This window comes from Mustela lutreola, chromosome 6 (assembly GCF_030435805.1).
Source record: "Mustela lutreola isolate mMusLut2 chromosome 6, mMusLut2.pri, whole genome shotgun sequence".
NCBI lineage: Eukaryota > Metazoa > Chordata > Mammalia > Carnivora > Mustelidae > Mustela > Mustela lutreola.
In genome coordinates this window covers 25,419,088-25,436,278 of record NC_081295.1, presented here as the reverse complement: position 1 = coordinate 25,436,278, position 17,191 = coordinate 25,419,088, and the positions used below count along the sequence as shown (strand labels likewise).

General features: G+C 35.6%; 1 protein-coding gene across 4 annotated transcripts in view; it reads right to left on the bottom strand.

The window, feature by feature from the left end:
* ATG5 (autophagy related 5) overlaps nucleotides 1-17,191 on the bottom strand; it is a 124,535-nt gene that overhangs the window by 36,670 nt on the left and 70,674 nt on the right. The gene's annotated exons all lie outside the window — the stretch shown is intronic.

Sequence of the window (17,191 nt, the reverse complement as noted above, 5' to 3'; positions counted from 1 at the left end):
GCTGATTTTATTTAATAATAGCTTCAGTAGCTTGGGATAACAGCAATTTTGCATATTTTAATTTCTCTAGCAATAAATTAGGGACATTTGCCATCAGATTATCTGTGTAAGAAATTAATAAATAAATCAAAATTTTAAAAAGTTCAAATAAATATCATTTGCTCTCTCATACAATGCTTTAAAAATAAAACAGCAAATTATCTGTATCAGGAAGTCCCCATTCGTATAAATGAAGATTGTTTTAAAATATATTCACCAAAAAGCATATCATTATAGTTGCTTTCAGTTTTCAAAAATCCACATAGAAAGCAATTTAAGTAGAAAACAATCTCATAGTAGCTAGCTTATTTAGCAAGAGCAATCAAAACTTGCTGTGTTGGGCTGCCCCCTACAGGCCTCAATTCACCAATTTCTTTTAAAAGGTGTGAGAGACATGATCCAAGTTTTAACATTAAGAATATTAATACTAAAGGAAAGTATTATGCCTTCATACATTCATTCTTGCAGGAAGTAGTCCCTGAGAAGCATCTGTAAAGATACAGTGAGAAATTAATTCCTTGTCCTTTAAGAATTCACAGGCTACTGCTTACAGAGAAGCTACATAGACTTCAATGGCTCCACAGTGAAATATTGCAAAATGGCTTAAGAAATGTCTATTTTATATCACAATGCTGTGTACAGAAAAATAACTATGTTGTATATCCAAGACTCAAGTCCTATTCCTATCTCAGTCATCAAATATCCATTTGAATTTTGAGTAAGAGTTTTGTGCAAGTTGTTTTATTTCTAAAATTAGAGGTTTAAATTAGATGACTTGTAAGACTTCCTTCAGCTCTAATTTTATAACTGCATTTGTCATAATAAAAAGTAGAAGGAAAAAAATTTTTTAGAAGGAAATGTTTTAAAACAGAGTTGAGAGAAAGAAAAAATAATTTCTGGTATGAAGGGTTAAAGCACATATGGAGAAATCAAAAGACTTCTTTGGGGGAGATGACAGTGAACTGAGTTTAGAAGCATTCTGGGAATAAGGCCTATTCCCAAGAGGAGTGAACAGAGTAACAAAATAAAACATCAAGCATGTTTTGAGGAACAACATGTGATACTATTTGATTGGAGTTTAGCTACGTTTTATGAAAATCAAAGTAACAGAAACTAGAAGTTGAGTGAAAACGGCCAGAAGCTGATAAATGCAAATATTACAAATATTACTATGTACAATTCTAAGAAATGGATCAAAAGTGATTCCAAGGCATTGAGTCTAGGACCTTGAAAGTGGTAAAGAAAGAGGGAACCAAAACAAAAAGAGGAGGTTATAGGAGTATTTGGTAGTGAGGAGATTTGAAGGGCCAGGTAGAGCCTCAGAGAAAAGACCATGATGAGACCAGAAATAACTGATAAATGGAATGAACTACTTTTCAGATATGTCACACCAATCGTAAAAATAAGAGAACACAAGAGGCATGGCAAGCCATAATCATTGCTGATAAAATAATTCACAGCAAAACTAATGACTTATATCAACATCTTATAATAACAGCAAATAACAGCAAATTATTTACTATATATCAAGCACAATACTGTATTAAAAGTAATACATTTACTCTTCACAACAACTCTTGAGATTATCTCTATTTTACAGATAATGAAATTGAGGTCCAGAGATGTGAGATGAATGCCCCGAATCACACAGCTGAGATAATAAACTTAATAAAACCGCCTAACTGAAAATTCTCCACCTTAATATTAGATTCAATTCTTTCGAAGTTATTTATCAGAGAAACTATGCGAGAAAAATTTTCCAAAATAAAAAAAAAACCTACAACTTTACAAAAAGTAACCTATCACTTACAGCAATATTCATGTTCAAGCAATATACTGAGTTAAAATTTTTATATTCAGAAATAATTAGGAAGAACAGATCTCTTAAAAAAAAACCTTAGAAAACTTTTCAGTCTTTATTTTCTTCCCCAAATTTCTACAAAATCCACCTATCTAAATTTAATGGTTAAGAATCACTATGTAGGGGCACCTGGGTGGCTCAGTCGGTTAAGTATCCGACTCTCAATTTTGGCTCAGATCATGATCTCAGGGGATCACGTCCAACATGGGGCTCTGGGATCTGTGCTCAGTGCACAGACTGCTTCATTTCCCTCTCCCTCTGCCACCTACACCCCAAAATTCATTATGAGGTGGTCATGTCCTCAATAATGGAATAAGGATCTCAAATAACATCTTTTCCACTGAGTAATAAGAACAATGGCAAAAACTGTCAAAAAAATCCTAACAGATCTATAACAAATAAGAGAATGAATTAGTAATTTAAAAATCTTCCCACAAAGTAACACCCAGGACCATATGGCTTCATGGGTGAATTCCACCAATTATTTAAAGATTTTACATCAATCTTTCATAATATCTTCCAAAAACTTAAAGAGGGAACACTTCCAAACTTATTCTATGAGGCCAGTATTACCCTGATGTCAAAACCAAAATCATTACAAGAATACTAGAGACTAATAATCCCTATGAATATAGAATTCTTAACAAAATTCTCAATGAAAACTAGCAAATCAAATCCAGTTACATGTTATAAACCATGACCAAATGGGATCTGTCCCTGGAATATGAGGATGGTTCATCCAGAAACTATATATAGAAAAATATCTTACAATAATCTAATCCTTTAAAGATAAAAATACTCAACAAAATAGTAAAAGTAGGGAACTCAATCTTTTAAAGGGCATCTAAGAGAAACTTACAGGCTAACATCACACTGTAAGTGAAAGATTATAAGCTTTCTGCAATATTAAGAATAAGACAAGGATGTCCAGTTTTTCCATTTTTATTCTGCACTATCCTGGGAATTGTAGTCAGGGAAATTAGGCAAGAAAAATAGAGAGCTTTCAAACTGGAAAGGAAGAAGTAAAAATATCTCTTTCTGTAGTAACATGATCTCTTTTTTTGTTATTATGTTTAGTTTTTGATGTAGTGTTCAATGGTTCATTATAGTGCATAAAATACCCAGTGCTCATTATAACACAAAGTGCCCTCCTTAATACCCACCACCCAGCTACCCAGCCCCTTTCTCCCCCCCCCCCCGCAGCCCCGCCCTGAAACCCTGTTTGTTTCCTGGAGTCCACAGTCTCTCATGGTTTGTCTCCCTCTCTCATTCCCCCCACTTCAGTTTTTCCTTCTTCCTCTAATGTTCTTCATGCTATTCCTTATGTTCCACACATGAGTGAAACCATATGATAATTCTTTATCTGCTTATTTCACTTAGCATAATCTTCTAACAAAGAACATTCTAAGGAATCAGAAAAAACACCAATACAGGTAATAAACAAGTTCATTGAGGCTGTAGGATACAAGATCAATATAAAAAATCAATATTAATGGGGTACCAGGGTGGCTCAGTCAGTTAAGCACCTGACTCCTGATTTTGGTTCAGGTCATAATCTCCTGGTCATGGGCTCCCCACTCGGCAGGGAGTCTGTTTGTCCCTCTCGCTCTGCTCTTCCCCCTACTTGGAACTCTTTCTCTCTCTGCCTCTCTCCCTCTCTCAAAAAATGAATAAATAAAATCTTTTAAAAATCAGTATTATTTATATACACTAATAATGAATAATCTAAAAATGATAAAAAATGGGATAAAAAAATACACAAGAATAAATAAATTTAACAAAAGTATAAGATCTGTATACTGTAAACTATAAAAGCTTGTTGAAACGAACTGAAGACCTAAATAAATGGAAAAATCCTGTGTTCAAGTATTGAGAGACTTAATATTGTTTGTTAAGATAGCAATACTCCACAAATTTATCTACATATTCCAATACAATTCCTATCAAAATCCCAAATGACTTTCTTGCAGAAAATGATGAGCTGATCCTAGAATTCGGATGGAAATGTAAAAGATCCAGGACAGCCAAAATAATTTTTAAAAAATGAACAAAGATAGAGGACTCCTATTCTCATTTTTAAAACTTACTACAAAACTACAGAATTCAGAATTCAAGACAGTGTGGTAATGGCATAGGTTAGACAGATAATCAGTGAAACAGAAGAGTATACATAAAAAAACCATGCATTTGTGGACAATTTCATTTTCAACGAGAGTGCCAAGACAATCCAATAAAGGAAAGAGAATTATTTTCAACAAATCATGCTGGAAGAACCAGAACATCCACATACAAAAGAATGAAGTTGGACCCTTTATCCTGTACCACATACCAAAATTAATTCAAAATAGATCAAAGATCTAAATGGAAGAACTAAAACTGTAACACTTTAGAAGAAAACATAGTAAAAGAACTATATTTCTATAGAAAATCACCTCGTATTAGTCAATGGTTTCTTAGATACAACAACATAAAAGCATCAGAAAACAAAAAATGAACTGGATTTCATCAAAATTAAAATCTTTTGTGTTTCGAAGATATTGCCAAGAAAGTTAAAAGACAATCCACAGAATGGAAGAAAATATCCATACAGCACATATCTAGTAAAGGTCTAGTATCCAAAGTATATAAAGAACTCTTATAAATCAGCAATGTTAAAAACAACCTAATTTAAAAATGAGCCAAGGATTTAAAGAAACATTTCAACTAAGAAGATACATAAATGGCCAGTAAGCACATGAAAGGATGCTCAATATGACATTAAGTTATTAGGGAAAAATGGAAATCAAAATCAAAGTAAAATACCCCTTTGTAGCTACTTAAGATGACCATAATTAAAAAAAAAATGAACATGTGTTGGCAGTGATATGAAGAAATGGAAATCCTCATATATTGTTGATGGGAATATAAAATTGTGCAGCCAATTTGGAAAACCGTTTGGCAGTCCTCAAAAGGTTAAACAGAGTTACCACTTGTTCCTGTCATAGGTACATACTCAGGAAAACCATGTTCACTGAAAAACCTGTACACAAAAGTTCATGAAAGCATTATTCACAATAATCCCAAAGTGGAAACTACCCAAATGTTCACCAACTGATCAATAGATAAACAAAATGTGTTATGTTATATAGTGAAATGTTATTTAGTCATAAAAAGGCACAAGGTACATCCTACAAGATGGGTGAACTTTGAAATATTATATCCTGTGAAAAAAGGACATATTAAGTTATATGTCCATAATAGCACTGCTAATGGGTATATGGTCCCTTTTTGAGGTGCTGCAAATGTTATGAAAATAGACAGTGGTATGGTTGTAAGAATGAATGATATGACCTCAACTTGCAAGTTATTTATTGTTTTATAACTGTTGTCTGGATTAGAAGTTATTTTTAGGAACTGAGAACCCATTCTATATTTTGTCTTTCTTTACATTTTGTCTTTTACAACAGATAGATCCTAACTTCTAAGCACAGATGTTTCAATATATATCTTAGCATGCTACTGCCACACCTAGGATATGAGTTATTAGATACTTCCCCCCAAGGAATACTGTTATAGAATTCTTTTTTTAAAAAATATTTTATTTATTTATTTGACAGACAGAGATCACAAGCAGGCAGAGACGCAGGCAGAGGGAGAGGGAGAAGCAGGCTCCCTGCGGAGCAGAGAGCCCGATGCGGGGCTCAATCCCAGGACCCTGAGATCATGACTTACTTGAGCCGAAGGCAGAGGCTTAACCTGCTGAGCCACCCAGGTGCCCCAAATACTGTTATAGAATTCTTTATATGAAAAATAACATATATAAACAACTATACTTGAAGGGTACTGTGGGAGTGAGGAAGCTTAATGCTTTGCCCTTTCCCTCCTACTCCCAGAGCTAAAGCAGCTGTGGGGGCGAGCAGGCAGGCAGGGACTACATGGTGGGAGCTGTAATTCTTTGCAGTGTTCTCTCTGGATGGACAAAAGACTATGGACCAGCAAGCACATAGACTCCAAAGGCTAAGGAAAAGCTGAATACAGCTGGATCCTTCTCACTCTTGAGGCAGGGATAGAAAGAGAAGATCAGGGAGAGATTCTACCAAAAGCTCTATCAAGAATTGATACCCTGGATATTTACGGAATATCTGGAATACGAAACATAAATGTTAAACAAGTATTCTTGGAAGAGAAGGCAGAACCTACAATGGAAAATCTGGTAACAGCCGTAAAGTGAAGATATTGAACTGTTCTAGCAAAGGCTACCCATTAAGGAACCCGAAATAAAAAAGTGGCATACGGCTCTCTATATAGCGGAAGACTAGAGGAGTACAGGGAAGGCGAAGTATTCTAAAGGTTTCATCTTACAGAGAGGAAAAGCAGTAAGAGTGTCTCAGTATGGAAAACGGGTAGGATCTTTCAATAATAAAATTGTGAGCTTCAAGAAAAGGAAGGTCAACATTAAAGGAATGAAAAAATAACAGAAGTACCAAATTAAAAAGGACAAAAAGAGAAAAATAGTAGCTTCATTAAGCTACTCAATGATTTAGCAACCATTTCTTTTTTTTTTAAATAAATAAATAAATTCATTTATTTTTAATTAGCATATGTATATTAGTTTCTGGGGCACAGGTCTGTGATTCATCAGTCTTACACAACACCTAGTGCTCACCATTAACACATGCCCTCCCCAGTGTCTATCACTCAGCTATCCCATCCCCCACCTTCTCCTCCCCCGCAGCAACCCTCAGTTTGTTTCCTAAGATTAAGAGTCTCTTATGGTTAATCTCCCTCTCTGGTTTCATCTTGTTTCATTTTTTCTTCTCTTCCCTTATCATCCTCTACCTTGTTTCTTAAATTTCACTTACCAGTGAGATCATATGATAACTTTCTCTGATCAACTTATTTTGCTTAGCATAACACCCTCTAGTTCCATCCTCATTGTAATAAATGGCAGTATTTCATATTTTTGATGGCTCTATAATATTCCATTGTATATACGTATGTATGTGTATGTATAGATATATGTATCTATATACATGTATCTCACATCTTCTTTATCCATTCGTCTGTCGATGGACATCTGGGCCCTTTCTATAGCTTATCTATTGTGGACACTGCTGGTATAAACATTGGGGTGCATGTACCCCTTCGGATCACTACATTTGTATTGTCATGGTAAATACCCAGTAGTGCAATTGCTGGGTCATAAGATAGGTCTATTTTCCATTTTTTGAGGAACCTACATACAGTTTTCCAGAGTGGCTGAACCAGCTTGCATTCCCACCAACAATGTAGGAGGGCTCCCTTTCTCCACATCCTCACTAATATCTGTTGTGTTCCCTGACTTGTTAATTTTAGCCATTCTGACTGGTGTGAGGCAGTATCTCACTGTGGTTTTGATTTGTATTTCTCTGGTGCCAAGTGATGTTGAACATTTTTCATGTGTCTGCTGGCCATTTGGATGTCTTCTTTGCAAAAATGTTTGTTCATGTCTTCCACCCATTTCTTGGATGGATGATTTGTTATTTGGGTGTTGAGTTTCATAAGTTTTTTATAGATTTTGAATACTAGCCTTTTAATTGATATGTCATTTGTAAATATCTTCTCCCATTCTGTTGGTTGTCTTTGGTTTTGTCGACTGTTTTCTTTGCTGTACAAAAGCTTTTTATCTTGATGAAGTCCCAATAGTTCAACAATTTTTGCCTTTGTTTCCTTTGCCTTTGGAGACATGTCTAGCAAGAATTTGCTGCAGCTGAGGTCGAAGAGGTTGCTGCCTGTGTTTTCCTCAAGGATTCTGACGGATTCCTATCTCACATTTAGGTCTTTCATCCATTTTGAGTCTATCCATATCTAATTTAAAAATATGAAAGGAAATTCATTTGGTCTGATAAAGGCTATGTATCATTTTAAATGATGAACCTTTTTTTTTTTTTTTTAAAGATTTTATTGATTTGAGAGATACCGAAAGAGAGAACAAGCGGGAAAGAGAGGGAGAAGCAGGCTCCCCACAAATGGGTAGCCCAACATGGGGCTTGATCCCAGGATCCCGGGATCATGTCTTAAGTTGAAAGTGGACACTTAATTGACAAAGCCACCCAGTCCCATCCAAATGATGAAACAGTAAAACTGTATCAATGAATAGCAGAAACCAAAGAGAAATGTCTGCTAGGACCATTATTGTTCAGTAGTGTCCTAACGATGTAATACTAGCAATACAATGAATCAAGAAAAACAAACAGTTGATAGGACATAGTGGGAGAGGTGTTTTTTGTTTTTGCTTTTTTTGGCTGATGCCATAAAACAACATGCAGAAATGGAAGTGAAAGAAAGGTAATACCTACAAAACACTTAAATTAAAAAGAAAAGTACAGGGCCTATTTGAAGAGAATTTTAAAATCTAAACAGAACATAAAATCTGAGTAGTAAGAAAGATGTATCATTTTCTTATCTGGGAAGACTTAATAACATAAGAAGGTTAATTCTACTAAAATTAAAAATAGAAATTTAATGTATTTTAACTTATAAATGAACAAAAGGTTATTGGGAGTTGATAAAATTATTTTAAAAATTGTGAAAAAAATTAATGGCAGAATAAACATGAAAGTACTTTAAAAAAAAAAGGAGGGGGGTGAATTTCCCCAGCAGGTATTAGAGAACTAAATAAAATCAAATAAAAGTAATATGGGCTTAAGAATAAACAAATATACCAACGGAACAAAACAGGAAAACCAAAAATAAATCCCAGTAGTTAAAATATTTTAATGTAAAGCTGACCTCGCATTTTTATCCAGCAGGAAAAGGACAGTTTGTATCAGAAGTCAATACACTATGGCCTGCAAATCAAATTGTGATCTTCACCTGTTTTTGTAAATAAAGTTTAACTGAAACACAGCCATGTCCATCATCTACAAGCTGTCTGTGGCTGCTTTAAGCTACAGAGTTATACAGGTGCAACAGAGACCATCTGGCCTGCAAAGTAGAAAATATATACTATCTGGCTCTTTAAAGAAAAGGTTTACCAGACTCTAGTTTATTTAATAAATGGTCTTATTACAACAAGTCAGCAGATGGAAGGGAAAAAAGATGTATCTCTGTATTTCACACAGCACATAAAAATAAATTCTAGATGAATAAGATATACATATAAAAAATCTATCTTACAAGAAAGGATGGTGAGATAACAATGTACACAACTTGCAGATGTATAGGGAGGGTCTTAATAAAAAAAAAACATGTACTACTAATTTTAAAAAAAGATTTAACTACTAATTAAAAAAAAGATACATCTTCCATCTAAAAACAATATTATCAAAAACAAACAAAAAACAAAATAGTGAGTGCTGGTGATGATAGAAATTGGAACTCTTGTGTACTATTAGTAGGAATGTAAAATGGTGCAGCTGCTATGTAAAACAGTACGGTAGCTCCTCAAAAATTTAAAAAAGAATTAACCATATAATCCAGCAATTCCACTTCTGAGTATATACCCAAAAGAATGAAAAGCAAAGTCTTAAAGATGCCTATATACCTATTGTGATGGCAAATTTCCTGTGTCAGTTTGGTTGGGCTATCATGCCCAGATAAATACAGTTAAATATATACTATAAATTACTCAGTATTTTTTTTGAAAATGACCAAAAAACAAAATTAAAGGTAGTAATGCTCAGTTTACCACCCAGTAAGTCCCTGCTCTTTTTCTCTGGCCTCTTGTGCTACATGTTATTACAAGATATCAACTAAAATGGAAAACGGTTAAAGAACAGAATCACAATTTCTCACCCAAACTGTCAAAATCCTGGAGGAGGGGGGATCCTAACAAATACCACCATAATTTGCCACACATTTCTATTGTTCTCACTTCTCAAAATTCATAAATCAGCACTTCTTTTTGTTTTTTTAAAGATTTTATTTATTTAATTAACAGAGAAAGAGAGAGAGAGATCACAAGTAGGCAGAGAGAGGCAGGCAGAGAGAGGGGGGGAAGCAGGCTCCCCACCGAGCACAGCCCAATGTGGGGCTCAATTCCAGGACCCAAGATCATGACCTGTGCTGAAGGGAGAGGCTTAACCCACTGAGCCACCCAGGTGCCCCAATTTCTGAAACCAACTTAAAATTTTGACTCCTTCTTCAGTATAGGAAGTGACAAGTTAATCTTTGACATCATTTAACTGATGAACAACTTCCAAAAACAATTAAGAATTATGTTAACTTTCTTAGAAAACCAGTACTAAAACTAAAACTAATACCATTAGGTTGTTCCTAAGAGGATTCTCTGAATTTATTTCTAACTCTAGAATAACATACAGAACAAAGGAGGTAATTAAGCAATCTAAATACGAATGGATATTCAGATTACTAAAAATTTTCAGAGGATAAAAAGAAAACTCCTTACTATGGTCTATCCCTTACATTTGCAACCTTATTTTTCCTCAACTCCATGCTCAAGACTTAACAATGTCCCCTCTGCCTACAGAGCTCTTCTCATCACTCTGCCTTCCTCAATTCCGCCCATCTGCCGACTCCTGAAAAGACATAACACTTCAGCAACAAAGCCTCCTCTGCCCTCCAAAACTGGATCAAATTTTCCTTAGAGGATTTAGGCCTTTGTTGTATTATATATCTCTGCTTCACAGCACCAATCATTATAGCTGTGATTTTAAATTGTTTGTATACTTACTTGATTAGCTTCTTCCCCCCTTTGAATTACAAGCTCTATGAAGGATGACATATAATATGAATCAACATTTGTATCCCCCATACACAGCATGGAGCATGGCGTGCAAATTTCTATGAGTCAATGAACTTGCTGAATGAATGAATGAATAAAATAAACTTTTCTTACACAAAGTGTTATTGGCAGTATAGCATTTATGAATCCACTGCTTCTTGAAGGACACAACAAAATGTGTCCAATTTTCACTCTACAATGTAAATACCAATGCCTAAGGCCTTCATGGTCACTTTACAAAACTTTTTAACAGATATCCTCATTAACCACCATCTGTTTACATCTGCTATTCTAAATAACATTTAGGTTACATTTCTGAAACACTTTCTGCTATCAACCTCATCTCTAGAGTACTAGCTAATATGAAGCACCTGGATTTCAGGAACACAGACCCGAAACTCATACACCAAACTAAACTGTTATGTAAATGATAGAAATGACACATTTTTGGTCTAACTGCATCTCTAGATTACTTTTGTACCTATTTTACTTATACCACTAAAAGTTGGTCACTAGATTATACTCATTTTGAGCCCATACAACCAAGCTACAGATGAAAAATAATGAAGTTTTCTAACAATCTGAACACAAGGCAGCCTTTAGAGTCTTGCCACTTAGATAGAGGTCTTCTACGTTTCTATCAATTTGTCAAGGTGGATTTCACTTTACAGGATAATTACGACCTGAAAATTCTGTAAACTTAACTATACTTTTAAAATTTCACCTAGGTTTGATTTCTGGTTCTTTCAACATGTCATTTGTGTGCCCCTGAGCCAATAAGTTAAAATCCCTCAGCTTCAGTCTCCTCATAGGTAAAAATCAGACAATGATCCCTACTTCATATGGTGGTTCCGAGGCTTCCAAAGATGAAGTGGGTCTGACTTAAAGAGGCTCAGTGCCCCTTCCTTTTCAAACCCCCTGCTACACAGGAATTTTATTATGATTCCGCAAAGAAAAGTATTTTAGTGAAAGTGATGCCTTTCATTTATCTTAATAGACTTAGATTTTCAGGTTCTGCTTACATTTATTATGAATTTAAGGTCACAAATAGCACAATTTATATCTATTGTGTTAAAGAAATGAAAGGTGCAAATTCATCAAAATATTGTGTAAGTAAAAGCTACACTGAATGGAATATCTTAATCATACAAACTAATCTGCTGTAAAAGAGTCAGCAACAGAAGCCTGCATTACCCATTAGACCATATAATTAGGAAAACAGAAAGCAGAGCCCATCTTCCTATGGTCAAGGCATGAAGAAGATTCAAAAATACACAATAGAGAAGTGGAAAAAGCCAGGAATGGCAAAAGTAAGGAAATGGGCAAAAACTAAGACTCCTAAATTTTTATTTTCACTTACATACCTTACTCCTAAAATTTTAATCAAATTCAATTAAGAACCTAGTTGGAAAGACACAGAGCTAACAGGAAAGCTGGCTCCTCCTGTTTGAGGAAAAACTATCAACTCTTTCGCACAGGAAAGATCGGGCAGCAAGTTATTTCCTAACACAGTCCCCACCTGGCAGCCACGTTTTGTCAAGCAAATTTTAAGAATTCTCTAGCTTCCCACTTTCAGTCTAATTATAGAACTTTATAAAACCATTTTCTCTCTCACACATTCATTCTCTCTTTCTTTTCCCTCCCCCCTCACATTTTCTCTCCCCAAATCCTTCTCTGTTGTGATACCACAATGAGGTCTGAATACATCTGACAATCTTTCCCTGAACATGATAAACATGAAAACGACAACCCCACTCTGTTCATCTGCACCACCATTCTAACAATAATAACCCCTACATAGTAAGTAATGATAGTATAATACACTTTCCCTATAGGAGCTTAAAATATGCACAGTATAGAAACTACAGTGAAGTACATGTGCCAGAACCTACCTATTCAAGTAAGTGCTAGGAGGTATATAGCTCAGAACAGTTTTGAAACTCCTCTTTGGGGAATGTCTTTAGAATTTGTTATATTTTATTTTACTAAATTCCACACATAAGCTACTTTTCTAGGACCTGGGAATGCATTATGGTACGTTACTATGGAGTTCATGGTATAACGGAATAGCCCCAAATCAACTACTGAGGACAGAAGGAATGATTTAATGAATTAACAAATGCTCACAAATGCCTACTACATGTCAGGCACTCTTCCAGACCTTGGACACACCGCATGAACAAAACAATTACCCTGTCTTCATGAAAAAGATAAACTACCTTCAGTTTCAGAAGTGATTCAAAGTCATAAAGCACTGTAAATGAAAGGACTATGTTTGTTGTAAGAAAACAACATCTGCTCTGAAGTAAGGAGTTTAAAATGTTTTAAAAAATAAGAGTGTCACTGATTGAATTATACAAACCTGTTATATGGCTTCTTTGAAGAAAAACTTTAACCAGATGTATAAATTCACTTAGTCATGCCCCTTTCATTTTACGGATGAGGACACAAGGGCTCAGCCAGGCTGAGTAACCTGCTGTGAGCACACAGCCTGTCAGTGTCAGACCCCCACAGAACCGGGGAGGTCCTCCTAGTTCAGTGCTAGTCCTAGTTGAGCGCTCTTTCTAGGAAACCCTTTTTTTTCAAGGACAAGTGCTTTAGCCTTTACGTCTCCAAAATTTTCCAACCTTCTGAGCTCAATGAGGTTAATATGCAATCACAAACTATCAGACTAGGAAACAGAAGCAGAAAAAGGTCAAAACAATTTTCTAAGTGAATAAAGCAAAACTGTGATCTTGACACTACCATATACTGCTGTTTCAACCCTTCCAACACTTTAGTTCTTTTTCACTTTCTCCTGCTCTACTCCCTTCATTTTAATTTTATTGATTTTTTTTCAAGATTTATTTGTTTGAGAGAGAGAGAAAACACACATGCATGTGGGCAGGGAGGGCAGAGGGAGACAGAGAATCTCCAGGAGACTCCCTGCTGAGCAGAGAGCCTGATGCAGGGCTGGATCCCAGGACCCTGAGATCATGAACTGAGCTGAAATCAAGAGTCAGATGCTTAATGGACTGAGCCACCCAGGCGCCCCTTGGTTAATTTTAAAAAGTGTTTTGTCTTCTTAACTACTACAGTAGCACTATCCTTGTTAAAGTCATCATACATTTAAATCCAAGGAAAATTGCTAGCTTTTTCAGTTCAGGATTATTTAACAATAAAGTCTGTTTTTAAGCTTTAACATATGATCTTTGGCAGGTTTTTCTTTTCTTTTAATCTTTGGTGCTTTTAATACCTATTAATTTAATACTTCAAATTAAGTAATTACAAAGCACTCACAGTATATGAAAGACTGTGCTAAACCTACTACACAGATTTTTTTTTTTTAAATCCAGCCTTACCTTCAAAAATACCACTAGCATTCTGAGGGTATCACTTGATCCAAAATGCAGGCTAGATCAAAACTATCTAAGTTAGACAAAGCACCTGAATCTGTCTAGATTGAGAGATAACTTTCAAACTGTCAGGCCCCAAGAGAGGAGTCCAACCACCTGAGCCAACCCCACTTGTCCCCACCTAACCTCCCCTTCCAAGCTTGGCCCTAAAGTGGGCTGCTGTTGAAAAACCATTTCTGAGGGCTGTCTGGCTGGTTCAGTCAATAGAGCATGCAACTCTTGACTTTAAGGTGGTGAGTTCAAGCCCCACAATGGGCATATAGCTTACTTAAAAAAAATTTTTTTGTTGTTTTTGAAATCCACTCAGAAAACTTAAGGACTACTCTGAAATTCTATGATAACCTGTTATGGTTTTTAGTATGTACTTTAACCACCAATCTCTATGTCAGTGATGGTGAAAAAGTAGACTCTCTCTTTGGGATTTACAGACTACAGGAAGAATCCTATTCACTGTTAAGTATTATACTTAGTCCATGAAATCCAGCAACATTTTTGGCTTTCCTCTGTGAAATAATTAAAAGCTTATCACTAGTGAATCTAGCTCTTTAAAAGCTTCCCTTACAGAATGTGTAGGTGATAATAGAGAGAGAGGGATCTAATGTGAGATATTTCTTTTCTAATACAATTAGGTCTTCCTACCATCTTTCCTTCTCATATCATTTTATGCAACTATAGGAACCCTTCTACTTGGCCACTGTCACACAGAAGAGTTTCCAAAACTGCTGCACGCCTCTCTTTCCAGCAGATGGCTTTATTCCTCGATACACAGAAAAGACTGATGCTTTCCCACATGAGTAGCAGTAATTTTCCCCCTCCTAGTCCTTCACAGTTCTCCACAGACCTCTAGTTTGCTGGGTTAACCTTTACTGTTAACTCCGATCCCCAAATGCTCTGCTCCCTCAATTACTCTCCTTCTTATTTGATAAACATTCTTCCATAAAATAACCTAAAAGTCTTTCCAGTACTAGCCGTCCTGTTACTTCATCCAATTTTTTATTATACTGTGGATGATCTAGGGCTTATAATTCATTGTCTTTAGCTACTGTTGAATAACACTTTAGGAAGCAGCTTTATGAAAACTACTATATTTTTACTACAGGTAAGTTATAAAAAATATTGCTCTACTCCCTGTAAATGAAGTCATCTGAGAAATTTCTTCCCTATGGAATGCATGAGAAGCTTTAGCTTTCCCTAATAATCTAGTAGGCTTTCTCCTTATGTATAACCAAAAAAAAAAAATGTTACATCATCTCGTTTCCCTTGCTCTGGCTATAAGAATACTCAGGGTCAAATGTGCAGGTCAATTTGAATAAATCTGAGTATCTCACTCATTCCGAGCTTATGTAATTTTATGCTAAGTTTCCATTTTTTCATTTTCAGTGGTTTTGATTTTAAATTCTTTTCTATCTTGTGATTATAAATTCTTGTAAATTACCTCAGATTTTTCATGATATATGGCTTTGACTTTAAATTCTTTTATTTTCTGATTATATATTTGTGTAAATTGTCTCAGATTCTTCATAATACAAGATTATATAAATAAATAAGCTGCGGTATTTCTAAACCCTTCTATAATATCTGTGGTTAACAAAGACTTGTGGAATTAAAAAAAGGAACAGAGAAGCGTGGCTAATTAAATCATCTGGTCTTATTCCAACAGGAATTTTTCTCATTTTATTTCTATTGTACACATTATGAATCCATGATCTAAAAATAGTCTATCTACCATTATGTTAATGAAATCAATGAAAAGAAGCCTTATTTAAACCAGAAACACTTTTCATTCTTTGACTCTACTGGGATTTTTGTGTACTTGCTTTCAATCAATCTGTTTTCCTCTTTAATATAGTTATGTGACTGATGCCTCACTAAAACATTTAAACAATTACTACAGAGTAGCAGAGTAAAGACTGGCATACTAAAAAAGGTTATAAGGGGAATTTATGACACAACCTCTCTGAGTTTGAATAGAAGTTCTGTGGGATTAGAGCCCGTATCTGTGAAACTGTTTCCAATTTCTATTCTCAACTGCTTTTTCAAGATAATAGGTAACTTACTTTCTGGAATACCATTCACTCAACAAATATTTACAAAGAATTTGCTATATGCAAAACTTTTTTACCTAGGAGTTTTAAAGTACTCCAGAGAAACGGGAATTTCTTTACTCCATGAAAGTGTGCCATAAGGAGAGCTCTACTTACCTATTTTGTTCTGCAATACTAAAGACTCACCACTTAAATAATTAATTCCCCTTATTTGTGGTTTTTATAAAGTCACTGTAAACACTGAATTAGTAATTACCAAGCCACCACTGTTACTGGGGGAAATATAGGGCTGGCGTACTGTGTGTCTCTGGTCACAAAATGTTCTTCAACTGACCAATGCATAACCTTGTTTTATGTGTGTTTCCTTTATTCTTTAATAGCACATACATGGCAGCGGGGCAGGAGGAGATGGAGAGAGAATCTCAAGCAGGCTCCATACCCAGCATGGGGCCGGACCAGGGTTTGATCTCACAACCCTGAAATCATAACCTGAGGTGATCAAGGGTCAGACGTTCAACTGAGATAGCCACCCACGCATCCTATCTGTGCATTTCTTTTTATTTATTTATTTTTAAGATTTTATTTATTTATTTGTCAGAGTGAGCACAGGCAGACAGAGTGGCAGGCAGAGGCAGAGGGAGAAGCAGGCTCCCTGCTGAGCAAGGAGCCTGATGTGGGACTCCATCCCAGGATGCTGGGATCATGACCTGAGCCGAAGGCAGCTGCTTAACCAGCTGAGCCACCCAGGCGTCCCTGTGCATTTATTTTTAAAGATGGCACTTCAGTACTACTCTCAGGAGCCATTTTAAACAAAATCCTCAATAAAAAGCACAAAAATGTGAAAAGGATAGCACTAAACAGATAGGGAAAAGTCCCTTGTTTATAGTAGGAAAACAGTAACATGAAAGTACAACATTGCTGAAAATGTGCATGTTGGGTGAATCAAATTTTCTGTAGCTTTGCACATGTCCATGAGAGCGCTGCTAAGTACTGAGACTCTGGGTTACAAATAAATTTTAGAAAGCAAGCAAATCTACAAATAAAGAATCCACAAACAATGAGGATCAACTGCATATGAGTAAAATATTTCAATGTAGTCTCTGACTTGATTGTCACCCAGAGACAGAGCTCTGGAAAGCCCTAGCAA